The 20,037-nt window shown below is 46.6% G+C and overlaps 1 protein-coding gene across 4 annotated transcripts in view; it reads left to right on the top strand.

The window, feature by feature from the left end:
- Positions 1 to 7,459: 7,459 nt before the first annotated feature.
- The window catches only part of ikbkb (inhibitor of nuclear factor kappa B kinase subunit beta), a 146,028-nt gene continuing 133,450 nt past the window's right edge, over positions 7,460 to 20,037 (top strand). Inside the window, exon 1 of one of the 4 annotated variants that reach the window (XM_059967681.1) lies at positions 7,460 to 7,583. The gene's annotated coding sequence lies outside the window, so the exon portion shown is untranslated. The remainder of the gene's footprint in view (positions 7,584 to 20,037) is intronic. The other 3 variants (XM_059967690.1, XM_059967699.1, XM_059967707.1) reach the window with 3 other exon arrangements.

Raw genomic sequence — 20,037 nt, 5'->3', positions numbered from 1 at the left:
TATTATTGCACTGATAAATTATTATTGTGCATATTATTATTCTGTGCTTTATTATTAGTTAAATCTGAACACTGCTAAGTGCATTTTTAAACGTTGATGTGTAACAAAAGAGTTTCCTACTCGGGATCAATAAAGTACTTCCTATTATAATTATTATTTATAGTATTATCAGGCTTCTCCATCACCTTGCCTGCCTGGGAAACCTCATGCCTTCCTTTAGCCTTCCTAATTTAGCCCTCTTGCATTTATTATACTCCTCAAGCACCTCATTTGTTCCTACCTGCCCGTACCTGCTATGCACCTCCTTCATTTCCTTAACTAGGGCCTCAATATCTCTGAAAACCAAAGTTCCTTGACTTTCATTCTATGTGCTTAGCCCTCCACTCTACTCTCTCTACACCCATGACTGTGTGGCTGGGCACAGCTCAAATGCCATCTATAAATTTGCTGACGTCACAGCTGTTGTTGGTAGATGGAGCAAGATAGATCAGTTGCTTGAGTGGAGCCGCAGCAACCACCTTTCACTCGGTGTCTGATTGTGGACTTCAGGAAAGGTAAGTTGAAAAACCACGCACCAGTCCTAATCCAGGGATCAGAAGTGTAATGGGTGAGCAATTACAGTTCCTGGCTGTTAACATCTCTGAGGATTTATCCTGGACTAAACATATTGATGCAATTAAAGAAGGCACAACAGTAGCTATACTTCGTCAGCATTTTGAGGACAATTGCTATGTCACCAGAAATTCTTGTAAACTTCTGCAGATGTACTGTGGAGAAGCATTCTAACAGGTTGAATCACTGTCTGGTATGGAAGGGCCACTGCACAGGATCAGAAACAGCTGCAGGAAGTTGTAAACTCAGTGATCTCCATCATTGACTCTTGGCTCCCCAGCATCTAGGACACCCTCAAAAGGAGATGCCTCAAAAAGGCAGCACCAATCATTAAGGACCCTCATCACCCAGGTCATGCCTTCTTCTCATTGCTACCATCAAGAAGGAGGTACAGGAGAAGACACACACCCATTCCTTTAAGAACAGCTTCTTTCCCACTAGAGTGACATGTGGCTAAGTGGTTAAGGCATTGGACTAGTGATCTGAAGGTTGTGAGTTCCAGCCCCAGCCAAGGCAGTGTGTTGTGTCCTTGAGCAAGGCTTTTAACCACACATTGCTCCAGTCCACCCAGCTGACAAAATGGTGGGGGTTAACCTTGCGATAGACTGGTGTCCTATCTGTGGGGGTGGGGTGGGGTGGGGGAGTCACTTCATGCCATGGAAACCGGCATAAGCTCTGACCTGATGAGCCTATAAGGCTTGGGACAGACTTTAACTTCAACTTTTTTTCTTCCGCACTGCCACCTGATTTCTGAATGGGCAATAACCCATGTACACTACCTCACTATTTTTCTTCTCTTTTTGCACTACATATTTTATTTATTTTGTATACATATTTCTTATTGTAATTTATTGATCTTACAACGAATTTCATGGTGTATTCTGGTGGTATTAAATCTGATTCTGATCTGACAGGAAGATACAAACTCTATACTCTCAAAATTTCACTTTTGAAGGCCTCCCACTTACTAAGTGCAACTTTGCCAGAAAACAGCCAGTCCCAATCCACACTTGCCAGATCCCTTCTGACACCATCAATATTGGCCTTTCTCCAATTTAGAATCTCATCCAGAGGGCCAGACCTATCCTTTTCCATAATTACCTTAAAACTTATGGCATTAACATCTTGGACTATTTTTACTGTGCCCATGGTCTGTTTTTTTTTATCAATTATGCTATTGTTTGCACTGTTGTAACTTCGTGGTTTTGTGCAGGTCTTGTAGCTTTAGTTTTTGGTCTTGTTTTGTCTGGTGGATTTGGAGCTCCTTTCCGGGGAACGTGCTAAGACGGTAGTGCGATATTAATACGCAGCAGCCTCTCCGGACTCTGGATTGGGGATTGCCAAACATTATGTGGATTTTCTGGTGTAGTCTGTTTTGTCACATGCTTTTGTGATATCATTCTGGAGGAACGTTGTCTCATTTCTTAACTGCATTGCATTTGTGGTTTCTAAATGGCAATAATCTGAATATGAATCTCAACTATGATCACTCTATGCAAAGTGTTCTTCTACACAAACTTCTGTCACCTGCCCTGTCCTATTTCCGAATAGGAGATCTAGAACTACACTCTCTCTAGTTGGAACTCTATGTACCGATTAAGGAAACTTTACTGTTAAACTCTCCCATCCAGCCCTTTTACAGTATAGGAGTCCCAGTCACTATATGGAAAGTTGAAATCACCCACTGTCACAGCCTTACGTTTCTTGCAACTGTCTGCAATCTTTCCACAAATTTGTTCCTCTAAATCCAGTTGGGTGGTCCATGATATAATCCCATTAACATGGTCATACCTTTCTTATTCCTCAGTTCTACCCATAAAGCCTCACTTGATGAATTCTCCATTCTGTCCTGACAGAGCACTGCCGTGATACTTTCCCTGACTAGTAATGTCATCCCGTCCCCATTTAATCCCTCCTGCTCTATCACTTTGAAAACAACTGAACCCTGCAACATTGACCTGCCAGTCCAGCCCCTTTTGCATGCAAGTCTCACTGATTTACAAAGCCATAAATCCATACAATGATGCATGCCCTCAGCTCCTCTCCTTGAATTGAAATACATGCAGCTCAGAATATTTGTCCCACCATGCCCGACCTTTTGATTTCTGACTTTTTCTGAGGTCTTAACAACATCTGTCTCCACAACCTCTCCACTATCTGTTCTGGTTCCCATCCCCTGAAACTCTAGTTTAAATCCCATTGTGCAGCACCGGCAAACTTTCACCCTTGGATATTAGTTCCCTCCCCCAGTTCATGCCCTTTCTGTATCGGTTCAGTTACAGCCTTCCCTTCTGCATCACCTCCTTCGCCACATGTTAAACTGTAGGATCCAGCATGTGGCACGGGTAGCGATCCTGAGTTCACAACCCAGCAGGTCCAGTCCTTTAACTTAGCACCTAACTCCCTGAACTCTCTTTGAAGGACTTTGTCGCACCTCCTACCCACGTCATTGGTACCAATGTGGACCACGACCTCCGGCTGCTCACCCTTCCACTAGATCTGAGACGGCCCTGACCCTGACACGTAAAGGGTGAAACACTTTGGTTTCCTCGACTGCATAATTCTAGGCAAGCCATTCTCCGGCCCCTCCAATCATGTGAGATTGAGGCATGAGCCCCCATCCCTCAAAACCCCCTGTTTGAGTGAATCCTGTGTAATTCACTACCCTGTTACAAATTAATGCCAAGAAATAAAGGACAGTACACTGCATATGATTAAAGGAATTACATTTATGAATCTTAACTAAAGAATAACAAAAAGAAAAGGGACATTCTAATTAAACTCTCAAATGTTCACAAGCTGGAGCTCATTCTCTGTCACTCACGAGCTGGGCCCTCAGTTAGCGTGAACGCCCACACCACCTTCTGACCATCGCTCGCAATCCACCTCAAACAAACGGGTCTCCCACAGGATCGTATGCTACGACTGGTTCTCCCCAGGATCTTCTCTCTTCATCTCCTCTCGAACAAAAGCCTTAATGTCACCTTAATGTCCCTCACCAAGAAAACTCCCCTGCTGATTGGATGGCACACATTCCACATCATCCCTTATCTTCAACAATAACCCAAACAAGCAGAACAAACAGCTCTTACAGAGCTACTAACTGAAATACCTGCAAGCATAACAGTAAAGATGTGAACCAGGGCACTACAGAGGTGACATACCATCTGTGAATCTCATCCTTGTCCACAACGCCTCCTTTCTGTTCTCCTGAACAACGAATCCCCTATCACCACAGCTTGCCTCTCCTCTCCCTTTCGAGCAACAGAGCCAGGCACTGTGCCACAAACTTGACCACTTTGGATTTTCTATGAAAGGTCATTTCCCCACCCCCCACTCCCCCAGACAGTTTCCAAAGTGGTATACTTCTGTTGAGGGGGAATGGCCACAGGGGTACTCTGCACTGGCTGCCTAACCCCTTTCCCTCTCCTGATGGTTCTGTACCTGAGGTGTAACTCCCTCCCTGTATGTCCTGTCTATCAGCCCCTCAGCCTCCCAAATGACCCAGCGTTCATCCAGTTCCACCTCCAGTTCCTCAACACAGTCTGCTAGAAGCTGCAGCTGGATGCACTTCTTGCAGGTGTAGTCATCAGGGACAACGGGGGTCTCCCTGCCTTCCCACATCCCACAAGAGGAACGTTCCTCTCTTCTTCCTGGCACCCTCACTGCTTTCAATGTGAAATAAAAAAGAGTGAAACAATAGATAATGAAAAAAATCTAACTACAGCCAGCTCTTCTCCTTGCTGAAGCCTCAACTCTCCACTCACACAATGGCTGCTCCACTTAAACATATCTTCCTTGTATTGGACCTTGCCAAGTGCCTAATCATAGGCAAACCAATGTCTCCTCGGGCACTGTGAGCCCAAAATGTGCCAACTGCCCCCACTGACTTCCTTTAAACCCCCTGTCTGTCCCTTAGGCCCCCTCTTTTCATATTTGCGCACTTTGTTGTCTTTGGTTCCTTGGCTGTTTGTCCGCCATGCTGGGTGCGGTCTTTCATTGATTCCATTATGGTTATTTCATTTATTGAATTGACTTTGTTTCTTTCTTCACAGACGTGAGGAGCAAATATCTTTATGTTACGTCTCTGTCTAAATGTGCCGTGTGCAATCATAGCAATTTATAATAAACAGAACAGTCAATGTAATATAGAGTACACTCAGATTAGCGTGAGTTCATCAGTCTGATGGCCTGGTGGAAGAAGCTGTCCCGGAGCCTGTTGGTCTTGGCTTTTATGCTGCAGCTGGGACAGTTTGTGTTTGGGGTGACTCAGGTCTCCAGTGATCCTTTGGGTCCTTTTTACACACCTGTCTCTGTAAATATCCTGAATAGTGGGAAGTTCACATCTACAGATGTGCTGGGCTGTCCGCACCACACCACTCTCTGCAGAGCCCTGTGATTGAGGGAGGTACAGTTCCCACACCAGGCAGTGATGCAGCCAGTCAGGATGCTCTCAATTGTGCCCCTGCAGAAAGTCCTTAGGATTTGGGGGCCCATACCAAACTATGCCCGCAAGAAAATAAAGCTCAGAGTTTTATATGGTGATGTACGTGTACTTTGACACTAAATTTACTTTGAACTTTGAACTCATCTTCTCAGAATTCTTTATTCTTTCTTTGCACAATGTGACTTTTTTTGTATATTAGCTGTTTGTTAGTCTTTATCTATGTATAAATTCTAGTGTATTTCTTTATTTTCCTGCAAATGCCCTCAGGAAAATGAATCTCAGGATTGTAAATGGTGACATTTATGTCCTTTGATAATAGATTTACTTTGACGTTGTCTTCGAAGCTGTTACACTTTATTACTTATTTAGATAAATAGCCCGCCTGGTTCGTTGAGTCGGCACTGCCAGATTACACCCACGTGACCAAAACCCCTACTAACATAGAACATAGAATAGTACAGCACAGTAACGGCCCTTACAATTCCTTCAAGTTAGACATTTTTTACAAAAACATTTAAGTAATTTTCCTTACATATTGGAGGCTGACTTGTTAGATACTATTATGAACATGAACCCCTCATTGAAAGGCTCTATTGGAAGAATTTATAATTTATTATTACAATGGGATAAGCATCCTTTACTTAAGATTAAACAGGATTGGGAGAAGGAATTGAATTTGACTTTTATATGGGGGGATTGGATGCGGATTCTGAAGCTGGTTAACTCTTCTTCGATCTGTGCTAGTCATTCACTGATTCAATTTAAAATTGTACATTGTTACCATTTGACGGAGAGACTTTCTAAAATATTTCCCTATGTTGAGAAGTATTGTGATAGATGTAAAGCTGAGATAGCTACACTGACACATATGTTCTGGTCATGTTCTATATTAAGACAGTTTTGGAAGTCAGTCTTTTGGACGATTTCTAAAGCACTCAGAATCAACTTACAACCTAATAAATTGACTGTGCTTTTTGGAATAATTCCTCAAAATATCCATGGTATTTCTGTGTCTGACCAACATGTTATTGCATTTGTTACATTGATATCTAGGAGAGCCATTTTGTTGAAATGGAAGAATATATCTGCTCCCTACTTTGTCACAATGGTTCTCTCAAGTGATGCTGTGTCTTAGCTTGGAGAAAATTAGAAGTTGAACCTTTGAACCTTTATTTGATTTTGAGAAGAGATTGGGCTCATTTGCTCATTATTATCATTTCAGTATCATATCAAATAGATTTCCTCCACGATCTAAATGTTTTTTTTGATATATTCTTCTTGTTGGTGGTTTGATGTTTACTTTCAGAAGCTTTCTGTATGACGCATGGCTCCGGGGTTGTACCCCCAATGGGTTTCTTTTTCTTTTCTCACTTTTCTTGCTTAGTAGGGTTTTTTTTATTCACAAAAATTTTCAATCTTTGAGATAATTTATTTTTGAGGCATTGTAAGTATTGTTACAATGACAAAACCCTTACTAGCATAGAACATAGAATAGTACAGCACAGTAATGGCCTTTCGGCCCACAATGTTGAGCTGACCCTTAAACCCTGCCTCGCTTATACCACCCTCTCCCTCCACGGGTATATAGTAGTCTCTTAACCTGCTGTCTTTGGAATGTGGGAAGTAACCAAAGCACGCCGGGGGAATCAGAAGATCACAGAGCGAACGTACAAACTCCTCACAGACAGCGGTGGTTCTGAACCCGGGTCTCTGTCACTGGAACAGTGATATACTAACCACTATGCTATTGCTGTGTACTGTTTCAACAAGATCCCTCCTCATTATTCTAAACTCCATCGAGTACAGGCCCAGAGTCACCCGAAGCTCAGCGATCGCGCGTTTTCCCTGCGACCGCACGAGTTTCCGCCGGGCCCTCTGGCTTCGTCCCACGTTCCGAAGATGTACGAGTTAAGTTGAGTGATTTGTGGCCCTGCTACGTTGCCGCCGGAAGCTTGGCGACACTTGGCTGCTGCTAGCATGCCCCTGAACTGTGTTGGTCGTCCGCGCAAATGATGCATTTCACTGTATGCTTCAGTGCACATGTGGCAAATAAAGCCAATCTTTAGTTAGTCTAATCCTCCCCACTTTGCTAGTTAGCCCAGTTTCGGTCATTTGTGTGGGAGCACAAGTTACTCTGATTACCCTGACATGTCCCCTGGTTACACTGGCTATCCTCGTATCAGCCCTGGTATGTGGGCTAATTACCCTAACATTCACCCTGGTTACTCTGTGTGACCCCAGTTACCCGGTGTGAGCCCTGGTTACCCTGGTGTCAGCATTGTTACCCTGTGTGACCCCGGTTACCCTATGTGAACCCTGTTACCCTGTGTGACCCCTGTTACCCTGTGTGACCCCTGTTACCCTGGTTACTCAGTGTCAGAGGTCGTTCCGCCCAGGCTCCGCTGATCACGTGACGGCAGAACCCGGAAGTGGTGAGGCGGACATTGGAGTGTGTGGAGGAGGGAGAGCGGGTAACGTGGCTCCTAGACCCCAACACAGCAAGGTATCGGCCGCCGGGTCCCCGGTAAGCGGTTCTGCTTTCTCTCCACTCGCTTAGGCCCCGAGCCCGTCCCACCGACTTTCCTGCCCGGGTCATGGGTGCGAGGCCGCGCGGGGCCGGAGATTGCGGGTGGGGGGCGGGCGTTGAATGAAACCTCACGGCGGGCACTCACACAAGTGTTGGGGTGCTACTGCACTGCCGGGTGTCTCTGGGTCACAGGGTGCCAGGGGTGCTCCGTTCTGGTGGTGGCCCTCTGAGGTTTGAACGTGGCAGGGTGACCTGTAAGTTGGTGCCAAGCCTCTCCTATGGTGCTGGGTGCCCTGTGCCATAGGGTGACAGTGGTGCTTCATGGCAGGGTACCTCACTCCCGTGTTGTAGGGTCAAGTTGCACATGTTGGGGTGTAGCCCCCCCCCCACCCCTGTATTTCAGGGTACTCGTGTTCTCTTGGGCACTAAGATGTTGTGTGCTATAAGACCCCTCATGTTGAATGGTGGTGTCATCTTGCCGTGGGATGTTAAAGTGCCCTTGTGCCATGGGGTACCAGTTTGTGCCCCAGTCTCATGGATATTGCCCCTTTCTCTCCCACCAGCCCTAACTTGATCCCTGCAGGAGGTGGAATTGAATCAACTCACTCGAGTTTATAAAAACGAGATTGGGTTTAATTGAAATCTATTGAGTTTTGAAAGGCTTAAATAGAGTGGATGTGGAGGGGGTGTTAGGATGTTTCCTATAGTGTGGGAGTCTAGGACCAGAGGGCACGTCTCTATAGAACTAAGATGAAGAGGAATTTTTTGAGCCAAGGAGTGATGAATTTGTGGAATTCACTGCCACAGAAACCTGTGGAGACCAAGCCTTGGGTACATTTGAAACAGAGGTTGAGAGGTTCTTGTTCAGTAATGGCGTCAACGGTTAAGGAGAAATGACAGGGGAACAGTGTTGAGAGGGCTAATAATTCAGCCATGATAGAGTGAGCTCAATGGCTTAATTCTGCTCCTATGTCTTATGGCCTCTCTTTTCCCCCGATGGATGATGCAGAGGAGGTCTGTGTCTTGAGGGCTCCGTTTTGGCAGAGTATGGATTCAGGTCCTCCTGTAAATTAACTGGGGGTGATACGGCACTGATAACCGGTTAGGTCAGGAAGCGTCAGTGGAAAGGAATAAACAGTCAATGTTTCAGGCCAAGACCCTTCATCAGGACTGGAAAGAAGGCAGCAGAATAAGAAGATGGGGGGGTGGGGCACAGGGAATATAAGCTACAAGATGATTGGCGAGACCAGGTGAGGGGGTATGAAATAAGAAGCTGGGAGGTGATAGGATGAAGAGGTAAAGGGCTGAGGAAGAAGGAAACTGATAGGGGAGAGTGAGTGGACCATGGGAGAAAGGGAGGTGATTGGCAGGTGAGGCGAAGGACATGGGGCCCTGTATTGGACTTTCCTACGGGGTGAGGACTGAAGTTTTTTTTTGGTGCGGTGCACCTCAACTGTGCTCTTTTGCCTTTATATTATTCTCCCTTTTGCTGCTCAATATTTAATTTGATTTTGTTGTGGTCGTGGTTTTTGTGGATGTACTGTTTTTCTTTGTTGTTTTTTGGGAAATAAAGAATAAAAATATATTATTTAAAAAAAATAATAGGTTAGGACTTTATTCCCTGGAGCATGGGGGAATTAGGGGAGATTTGACAAAGGTATACAAAGTTATGAGGGGTATATATTGAGTAAATGCAATCAGGCTTTCTTCACTGAAGACTAGAACTAGAGGTCATGGGTTAAGGGTGAAAGGTGAAGTGTTTAAGGGCATTCACTCGGAGGGTGGGGAGAGTGTGGAACGAGCTGCCGATGGAAGTGGGGGATGCGGGTTCAATTTCAACAAGGAATTTGGACAGGTACGTGGATGGGAGATGTGTGGAGGGCTAAGCTCTGGGCGCAGGAAGAAGGGACGGGGCCTGTTGATTTATTGGCATGATGGGCCAAAAGGCCTGTTCCTGTGCTGAAATTCTCTATGACTAAGGGAGAGGAGGGGAGAAATTACCAGGAGTTCGAGAAATCGATGTTCATGCCAGCAGATGGAGACCGCTCGGACGAAATATAAATTACAATATTCCTAAGTAATCAAATGATGTAAATGGAAAAGTGGACCTGCAAGTTGTGCTGAATAATTGGGTTTGCATCAATATTTGTGTTAGAAGATAGCGTATATTTGAAATAAAATGTAATCAGGGAAGACAAATCCATGACAATGTGCAGGAAGTAAATAACGGAAACAAGGGAATAGTTTTATCTGTCATGTGTATGTTGAAACAGAGAGTGAGCTGTGTCATTAACATCTACGGCCGACGGTCCAAAGATATGCTGCCAGTGCAGTGTGCTCGCCAGCCCTAACCAGTACGTCTTTGTAATGTGGCAGGAAACGCCCCCCCCCCCCAACGCGGTCATGGGGAGAACGTCCAAACTGCTCGCAGGCAGCGGCGGGAATTGAACCCGGGTCGCCGGCGCTGTAAAGCGCTACGCTATCGTGATAACTTCAGGGAACCGGAAGCTTAATATTTAGTGATGAGGAAGTTGAGGGCAAACCTTCCGAGGTCTGTGTTTGGGAATCGTTGTTTTGGACTGGGACGTCGCTCCTGTTACCTTTTGAGCACTGTGGACCAGGGAAGGGAAGGTTTAGTGGCTTACCGATGGGCATGTTGCACAGATCCTCACGCGGAGGGTTTGCCTGTGGTCAGTAGAGGATAAGGCACCTGCGAGTGTGAGAGAAGTGTAATGGGTGTTAGTTATATGAACTTTCAGACGTGATCTTGGGGTCCACGTCCAAGGATCCCTTCAAAACTGCCTTGCAAGTTGATAACGTTGTTAAAAAGGCGTATGGTGTCTTGTTCTTCATTAGTTGAGGGGCTGAGTTCAAGAGCTGTGAGGTAACGCTGCAGCTCTAAAAAACTCTGGTTACACCACCGTTTGCACACTGTAAACACAGGAGATTCTGCAGATGTTGGAAATCCAGAACAACTCTTGGAATATTGTGTTCAGTTCTGGTCAGTAAGACATAGGAACAGAATTAGACCATTCGGCACATTGAATCCATTCTGCCATTCCTTCCCGGCAGGTTTCTTAACCCCATTTTCCAGCCTTCTCCCCGTGACCTTTGACACTCAGATGATGTCAATTTGGGCGCCTCGTTATAGGAAGGGTGGACGCTTTAGGGAGGCTGCAGAGGCGATGTACTAGGATGTTGCCTGGCCTAGATGCTTCCCAGGGATAGGCTGGACATGTTGGGGCTTTTCTCTTAGGAGAGGAGGAGGATGAGAGATGACTTAATAGAGGTGTACGGGATGATGAGGCACAGATCAAGTGGGCATCCAGAGACGTTTTCCCCAAGATCAAAATGGCTAATATGAGTAGGCATAATCTTAAGGTAATGCACTCAACATGCTGGAGGGACTTAGCAGGCCAGGCAGCAGCTATGAAAAAGAGCAAACAGTCGACATTTCGGGTGATGAAGGCTCTGCTGGGGTGGTGATAGGGACAGATACGTCCATTAGGGTCATTTAAGAAACTCTTAGATAGGCACATTGACGCTAGGTCGGAGGGAAGGATTATAAAGATTTTGAGTGGGTTAAAAGGTCACAAAGTCATAGCACAGAAACAGGCCCTTTGGCCCATCTTGTCCATGCTGAACCATTAATCTGCCTAGTCCTGTCGAGTCAAGTCGTAGACCGCTACAGCAAAAACACAAGAGATTCTGCAGGTGCAGAGATTCTCCAGAGTAATGCATACAAAATGCTGGAGGAACTCAGCAAGTCAGAAACAGTTGACGTTTCAGGCTGAGACCCTTCATCATGACTTTAAAGGTCAGCATGGCATCGTGGGCCAAAGGGCCTGCACGGTGTTACACTGTTCCTTGTTCTACCTGCTAAGGATTTTGGTGAGGTCCTCTTTAACAGAGCATTGGCCAAATTTAAATCTTATGGAATTGAATGTAGACGACTCGCCGTGCTAAGAGGCTGGGTCAGTGGCGACAGGGAGAAAGTCCAGACGGTGAGGGCGCCCAGTCCAGTCACTGTCTCACAGCTCCACAAAGTTGAGTTTAATCCTGGCCTCCTGTGCCGAGTGTGACTGCACAGGAACCCTGGATATTTCAGAGGGTTTGTGAGGGGTGAGCAGGGAGGGATAGCACCTCTGGTGAAGGTGACTCTGGGGCGGCTGACCATCACCTTTGGTCTCCATCGGACTCTCAGCTCTCACCTGCGGCTCCAAGTAGCCGCTTGCATGTGGCAGCGGCCGGGCCGCGCGCGGTACACCGCTTGGACCGGCGGGCTAAACCGCACGGGGGTGGCCGGCGTCCTCGTACCCCGTCGAGTTCCAGCTTGCTAAGCCAGCTCCGGCGGGCTGGCCGAGTGAGATCTACAGCGAGGTCTGGCAGCCCTGCAACGCTCCGTGGAGAGTGAAGGGCACGGCGAGGCACAGAAGAGGTCATGGTCATCCTCTGCGGCCAAGGAAGACGCCAGTTTGTGGCGCTTGGTCGTACCACTGCACTTGGGCTTCTAGGGTCAAGGGAGTAGTACAGCCCCAATGTAATGGCTTTTTCTACTCCCACAGGAGCTTCCTGTCAACCACCGTGCTGGTGACGGGTAGAATCTGTGGAGCAGTTGATAGGAATGTTGGGAGAATAGGAAGTTGGATTATTGTAAAGCGGGTGGTTGAAACTTTGCGTAGACTTGTTCCATGCTATAAAATCTGAGCTGGTTTGTCCAGATGTGACTAATGGGATTGTACAAAGTTCTGTTTATCATATGTTTTTAAGGCAGAATGATTTAGAAAATCAGTCTCCTCCCAAGTTTGCTTAATCCTTCGGTATTGTAAGCAAGGCAGATGGGCGCTTAAGATTACAATTGCTTAAGACAATTGGCAGATGCATTTCATTATATGAGTGTCTGTGTTTTGGACCCAGTAAAAGGTCAGTTTGAAGGCTGGAAGTTGAAGTTTGATGACTGAAGCCTGGAGGCCCCAAGGCCTGGCTCAGAGTTGGAGGACTGTCTCTGTAAGTGGGAGGGAGAAAAGAGGTTTGCCTTGCTGTTGCTGCCGAGCATTGAGGAAATGCTGTGTTGGGGCCAGAATGTGCCGGGTCCTTCCAGCACACTCAGATTGTGTTGGTCGTTAACACGTGATGCATTTTATGGTATATTCTGATATACATTTGATAAATAAATCTGAATCAAAAAAAAGGGAACTTCTTAAAGGGTAGAGATAGTGTTCAGCAGACATTCTGCTGGGGGAACTCAGCAGGTCGGGCAGCATCTATGGAGGGGATTTTTCGGGCCGAGACCCTTCATCGGGAGTTCAGTGCTGATGGAGGGTCTTTGTCCGAAACGTCGACTCTTTATCCTCGGCACAGATGTAGCTGGAGGAACTCAGTGGGTTCAGCATCACCTGTGGAGGCAAAGGATTTGCTGAATTCCTCCCCCGGGACTCCTTGTGTCTCTTGAACTCCAGAGTTCATAGGTCACTAAAAATGTCTATTTCTACGTTTCAACATTACAAGACTTAGGGACCAAAATAATCACAAAATCTATGCAATACACACAACACCTACTACCTTGAATGCTGGTGGAACGCAGCAGGCCAGGCAGCATCTATAGGGAGAAGCACTGTCGACGTTTCCGGCCAAGACCCTTCGTCAGGACTAATGTTAGTCCTTCGTTAGTCCTGACGAAGGGTCTCGGCCGGAAACATCGACAGTGCTTCTTGTAGATGCTGCCTGGCCTGCTGCGTTCCACCAGCATTTTGTGTATGTTGCTTGAATTTCCAGCATCTGCAGATTTCCTCGTGTTTACCTACTACCTTGTGCTTCTCTCTCCCCACCTTTTAAATCTGCTTGTCTTTTGTTTGCCAGTCCTGCTGAAATCGGCCCGAAACGGCAACTGTATTCTGCCTGCTCGGCTTGGATTTCCAGCATCTGCAGATTTTCTCTTGTTTGTGACAAAATCTATGCATGTTGAGAAGTAGAAATGGAGGGGTGGGATAACACCTTGGAGGTGTTATTTATGCTTCCACTGTTCAAGGCTGAATTAGATGACTTGTCTTCTACCAGGAAGAATGCATTAGTTTTCAGATTCAAATTGATTTATCATGTGTACATCGAAAGGTACAGTGAAATGTGTCATCTGTGTTAACACCCAACACACCCAAGGATATGCTGGGCGTAGCCCGCAAGTGGAGCCACTCTTTCTAGTGCCAACCCAACATGCCCACAGTATTCAACAGTACAACACAAGCACAAAGCAAGACAACAGCAGCGAAACAAGCCCCCTTCCCAACTTCACGATTTTACTCCCTCCTCTCTCGCACGCCTCCAACACCAGGACAGGCCCCCAATTCTTGCCCCGGACTCGCAGAGATCAAGCCTCCAACCTCGAGGAAGGGTCGTTTAGGTCTCTGGGTGCGAGGAGAGATTACACAGACCAGGCATTTCCTGGGATTTAAAGCCTGGTCAGGGATTTGACCGATAGAGGGTGGCACAGAGCAGATTGCGTTGGAGGAGTGAGCGCAGGCCAGAGTAAGAGTGAAGTGACAACTCGGAGTAATTAGAGTGTCAGCGTTTGTCAGCAGGCGGTTTGAAACTCTTGATCAATTGTTAACGTTCATATGTTTCGCTGCAATGAGGAACGTGGCTGAGGTCTGTTGGGCTAAGACAGAGGTGATCTCACATGGGCTAGGTCAGGGGTCGGCAACCTGCGGCTCTTTCATCAGTGGTAAACGTTGCCGACCCCTGGGCTAGGTGAACCAAATAGTCACTGCCTGTTGAAGCTTGGGTGAGTTTGATTGCTTGGACTCTGCACATTGCTAGGATGGAGGGGTTGATTCAAATTTCAAGTTCAGCGTAAATTTATTAGCAAAGTGTGTGTGTGTGTCTATATATATATACAAAAGACAATTACATATAACAATTACGGCACAGAAACAGGCCATCTCAGCCCTTCTAGTATCACCATAGAGATTCATTTTCTTGTGGGCATTCAAAGTAAATACGGGAAACACAACTGAATCAACAAAAGACAGGACAGACAATCAGCCAACGTGCGAAAGGCGCCACACTGTGTGAATACAAAAAGAAAGAAAACAGAAATAATACTACTAATAAAAAAGCAATAAATATCGAGAGCATGAGATGACGAGTCCTTGAAAGGGAGTCCATTGGTTGTGGGAACGGTTCAGTAATGGTGTGAGTGAGGTTATCCCCTGTGGTTCAGGAGCCTGATGAACTGTTCCTGAGGCTCCTGTACCACCTTCCTGATGACAGCAGCCAGAAGAGAGCATGGCCTGGGTGGTGGGGGTCCTTAACAATGGATGCTGCAGTCCTGCGACAGCGCTCCATGCAGATGTGCTCAGAGGTGTGAAGGGTTTTATCCGTGATGGACTGGACTGTGCTGGAATTCTGTTCCCGTCGCTACCTGTCACACGCTCGCCCTGTGACCGTGTGGGTCTTGTGCAGGCGCTCCAATTCCCTCCTACCTTCCAAAGAGCCTGTCCACCTAAACCGAGAGACGGGCTTCCTTTTACGTTGTACGTCAACGACTCGGATGAGAAATAAACTCTCCACCACACAGCAATAGAAGTTTGTCAAAGTTTTAGATGTCATGCCGAATCTTTGCAAACTTAAAAAACAGTTGCTCGTTACTACCATTTGAGTTAATTGATGTATTTCCTCCACCATCTAATTGTAAATTTTGGTATAATTTTTCTTGCTGGCAGTTTGATGTTTGTCTTTAGAAGTTTTTTGTGTGACGCACGGCTCCGGGGTTGGACAGCCAACGGGTTCTTTTTTCCCCTCACTTTTCTCTTGCTTTAGTAGGTTTTTTCTTTTCTCTTTTTTTTGTGTCACCATATTTTTCAATCCTTAATATTGCTTTTTTTTCCCTTTTGTGACATTGTGTTACTTATTTCGATGTACTCTTGTTATTTTTGGATAACAATAATAATAAAAAGATTTGAAAAGAAAGAAAAAGCGGTAGAGGCACTGCCATGCTTTCTCCGTGATGGCACTTGGGTGCCAGACCCAGGACAGATCCTCTGAAATGATAATACTGAGGAATTTAAAGTTGCTGGTCCTCTCCACCTCTGATTCAAAGTACATTTATTATCAAAGCAGGTAGACATTAAACAACCTTGAGATTCGTCTCCTTACGGGCAACTGCAAAACAAGAAACCCAAATGAACCCATTAAAAGAAAACCAGCAAACGCCCAGTGCGAAGAGAGAGGGGGAAAATCATGGAAACGATAAAAGCAATCAACAACATTCAGAATGAAAGTAAGTCCATAGACACGAAACTCAGAGTAGCCGGAGCAGGCCTCAGCCTCCGTTCATCACACAGCAGAGCGAAACGTCTTGGCGCTCACAGACACGAAGCCCGGAGCAGGCCTCAGCTTCCGTTCATCACACAGCAGAGCGAAATGTCTTGGCGCTCACAGACACGAAGCCTGGAGCAGGCCTCAGCCTCCGTTCATCGCACAGCAGAGCGAAACATCTTGGCGCTCACAGACACGAAGCCTGGAGCAGGCCTCAGCCTCCGTTCATCACACAGCAGAGCAAAACGTCCTGGCGCTCACAGACACGAAGCCTGGAGCAGGCCACAGTCTCCGTTCATCACACAGCAGAGCGAAACGTCTTGGCGCTCACAGACACGAAGCCTGGAGCAGGCCTCAGCCACAGCCTCCATTCATCACACAGCAGAGCGAAACATCTTGGCGCTCACAGACACAAAGCCCGGAGCAGGCCTCAGCCACAGCTCATCACACAGCAGAGCGAAACGTCTTGGCGCTCACAGACACGAAGCCTGGAGCAGGCCACAGCCTCCGTTCATCACACAGCAGAGTGAAACGTCTTGGTGCTCACAGACACGAAGCCTGGAGCAGGCCTCAGCCTCCGTTCATCACACAGCAGAGCGAAACGTCTTGGTGCTCACAGACACGAAGCCTGGAGCAGGCCTCAGCCACAGCTCATCACACAGCAGAGCGAAACGTCTTGGCGCTCACAGACACAAAGCCCGGAGCAGGCCTCAGCCACAGCTCATCACACAGCAGAGCGAAACGTCTTGGTGCTCACAGACACGAAGCCCGGAGCAGGCTACAGCCTCAGCCTCCATTCATCACACAGCAGAGTGAAACGTCTTGGCGCTCACAGACACGAAGCCTGGAGCAGGCCACAGTCTCCGTTCATCACACAGCAGAGCGAAACGTCTTGGCGCTCACAGACACAAAGCCCGGAGCAGGCCACAGCCACAGTGCAGTGGATTGTGGAGCAGCAAGCAGAACTGGCACGACCCTTGGCTCCAGTTACAACATCCTGACTTTTCAATTCATCTGGTCCAGCGTTGAAATCGTCCAGACATCGGTTCGTTCCTCGATCTGGTCCCAGGCCTCCGCTGCGTCGACATGCTCTGGACCTGAACCCCACTACCATGTTCCAGCCCATATCTGACATTTCCCAATCAGCCTGGCACTTAGATTGAGCAGGCCTTGCTCTCAGTTTAGGTGGACTGGCTCTGAAACTCCCACCGCTCGGACTTTTCTCCACTTCGCAAGCCCCAACTTGGTCTCAACCTCACTCTAACTACTGGACATGCCTCAACCTCTCGGAATCCATCTCGCACACAAAAGCCTTGAACTTTGGGTCAGCCTCACCTTCACTGACCTCTTCATTGTTTGCGTGATTGTTTACCACAGAAAAAGTGGTATTAATAAAGTATTCAGTAGTATTTTTTGCTTTGGGAACCACCAGTAAGTTATTGCTCATCTTCAGTAGCGCCATCTTAAATGTTGCATCTCCGATGAGAACTGGCTCATGGACCTCTGGTTTCCTGCTCCTGATGGCACTGGAGCTGTGCTTAGCCTCACAGACTCTCAGAAATAGAAACCTTTTTCTAGGAAGAATGGGTGAAAAATTCCCAAACAAAAACAGAAAGACCTTTAGCTGGCTACAGAAGGCATTTATAGGCTGTGATACTTGCCAAAGGGGGTGTTACTAAGTACTGACCATGCGGGGTGCCCAAACTTTTGCTTCGGGCCCTTTTCCTTTTTTTGTTATTTTGAAACTGTAAAAGATGGAAATAAAAAGGTAAACTGGCTTAAACTATTAAAGAAATGTGTCATCTTTAACTTTATGCCTTTTACTCACTTAGCTATTCACAGTAACAGAAATTCCGACCAGGGGTGCCCAAACTTTTGCATGCCGCTGTGTGCGTCCTGAAACCCTGGCCGGCCACCATCAGGGAGAAATGTTGCTCAGCAGTGAATAACAAAATTAGCACATCTGTTGATCATCAGCGGTTTCTTTCAGAATAACAGGCTGCTATTGTTTAACAAAGTATTAACCCTTTTACATACTTTATCATCCTCTGTATATCCATCTTGTCAGAATCCTTAAGTATTTTATTTGTCAAGTTCCCTGTACTCTTCTGAACTCGGATATACACACATTCTGTCCAGCCTTTCCTCGAGGTAACCCTCCCATTCCGAGTGTTAAGGCTGATTTGTACTTCTGCGTCAAATGTACGCTGTAGGTATGGCGTAGCTGCTTAACCTACGCTGTAACCTACGCCATAGCCTGACCCGCACCTCTCTGAAAATGTAACTGCGTGTCACGGCGACGCAATCACAACTGTGATTGGTCCGCTTGGTAGCATCGCGTTTCCTCCTGTCTGTAGGCATACTGTGCGTACACTGATGCGAAATAAATGGTTGGAGACGACGAACCAAATCGTCAAATCTACCTGCCGACATCCAAAAATATTTGAAATGCATTTCCTCTTCCATGTCTCTCAGTGGCCGGACAAGCACAGAAAATTCACCCTCCTTCTGCCTCAATGGTCGTACACACCATCTCCTCCGACGTCTTCTCTCTTTTCAATAAAAGTAACCCTTGTTCAACATTTATTAGCTCCAACTCCAACATGATGCGCTCAGTACACGAAGTACACAGTGGCATAGAAACCCCACCGCCAGCTAGCGTTTTGGGGGTGAATTGCAGAGCAATGCCTTCAGTCCTTCCAGGTGAGGCAACACTTCACTTGTGAGTCTGTTGGGGTCGTTTATTGCATCCGGTGCTCCCGGTGCGGCCTCCTCTACATCGGCGAGACCCGATGCAGATTAGGGGACCGCTTCATTGAGCACCTCCACTCCGTCCACCACAACAGACAGGATCTCCTGGTTGCCACTCACTTCAACTCTCCTTTATATTCCCATTCAGATATGTCCATACGTGGCCTCTTCTACTGCCGTGATGAGGCCAAACTTTGGTTGGAGGAACAACATCTCATATACTGTCTGGGTAGTCTCCAGCCCCTTGGTATGGACATCGAATTCTCCAACTTCCAGTAATTCCCTCTCTCCCCCTTCCCCCACCCCACCTTCATTCTGTCTCCTCTTCTAGCTGCCTATCACCTCTCTCATGACTCTGTCTTCTTCTACTACCCATAGTGCTTTCCCCTTAGATTCCTTCTTCACCTCTCCAGCATATCACCTCCCTGCTTCCCCTCCACCCCTTGATCTTTCCTCTGATTGGTTTTCCACCTTCCCCCCACCTTCTTTATGGGGCCCCTGTCCCCTCCTCCTTTAGTCCTGACGAAGGGTCTTGGCCCGAAACGTTGACTGCTTCTTTCAATGGATGCTGCCCGACCTGCTGAGTTCATCCAGCTTTTTTGTACGTCTGGATTTGACCACAGCATCTGCAGTGTACTTTGTGAAAAACTATTTAATAACTGGTAGTACCTCCTTTAGTAGCAATAACCTTTATCAAGCATTTCCTGTAGCTACTGATCAGACTTGTCAAACGGCAAGGAGGAATTTTAGACCATTCCTCCATTTAAAAAAAAAACTGTTTCAGTTCATTTATATTTCTGGGATATCTTGCATGAAGAACCCTCTTCAGTCATGCCACAGCATCTCAATTGAGTTAAGGTCTGGACTCTGACTTGGCTGTTCTAAAACTCAAATGTTCTTCCTTTTTAAACCATTTGGTTGTTGATTTACCCTTGTGTTTTGGATCATTGTCTTGTTGCATCATCTAACTTCTACTAAGCTTCAAGTGACGGACCGCTACTCTGACATTCTCATATAAAATGTCTTGATACAGTTTTGAATTCATTGTTCCCTTAACAATTGCAAGCTGTACAGACCCTGAGGCAGCAAAGCAGCCCCAAACCATGCTTCACAATTGTCTTATCTGTCCACAGAACATTGTCCCAGAAACATTGTGGTCTTTTGAAAACTTGAGATGTGCACTAATGTTTTTTTTGGGAGAGCTTTGGTTTTCTCTGTGGTGTCCTTTCATGAGAACCAGTCTTGTTCAGTGTTTTTCTCATAGTGGACACATGAACAGAAGCTAGCAAGACCTAGCGATTTCTGCAGGTCTTTTTGTTGTTACTCAGGTTCTTTTTCACCACCTTCAGCATTGCACGTTGTGCTCTTGCTGTGATCTTTGCAGAAC

Source organism: Hypanus sabinus, chromosome 1, assembly GCF_030144855.1.
Source record: "Hypanus sabinus isolate sHypSab1 chromosome 1, sHypSab1.hap1, whole genome shotgun sequence".
Classification (NCBI taxonomy): domain Eukaryota; kingdom Metazoa; phylum Chordata; class Chondrichthyes; order Myliobatiformes; family Dasyatidae; genus Hypanus; species Hypanus sabinus.
Note: the sequence above shows the minus strand (reverse complement) of the source record. Positions and strands in the feature narration are given on the sequence as shown.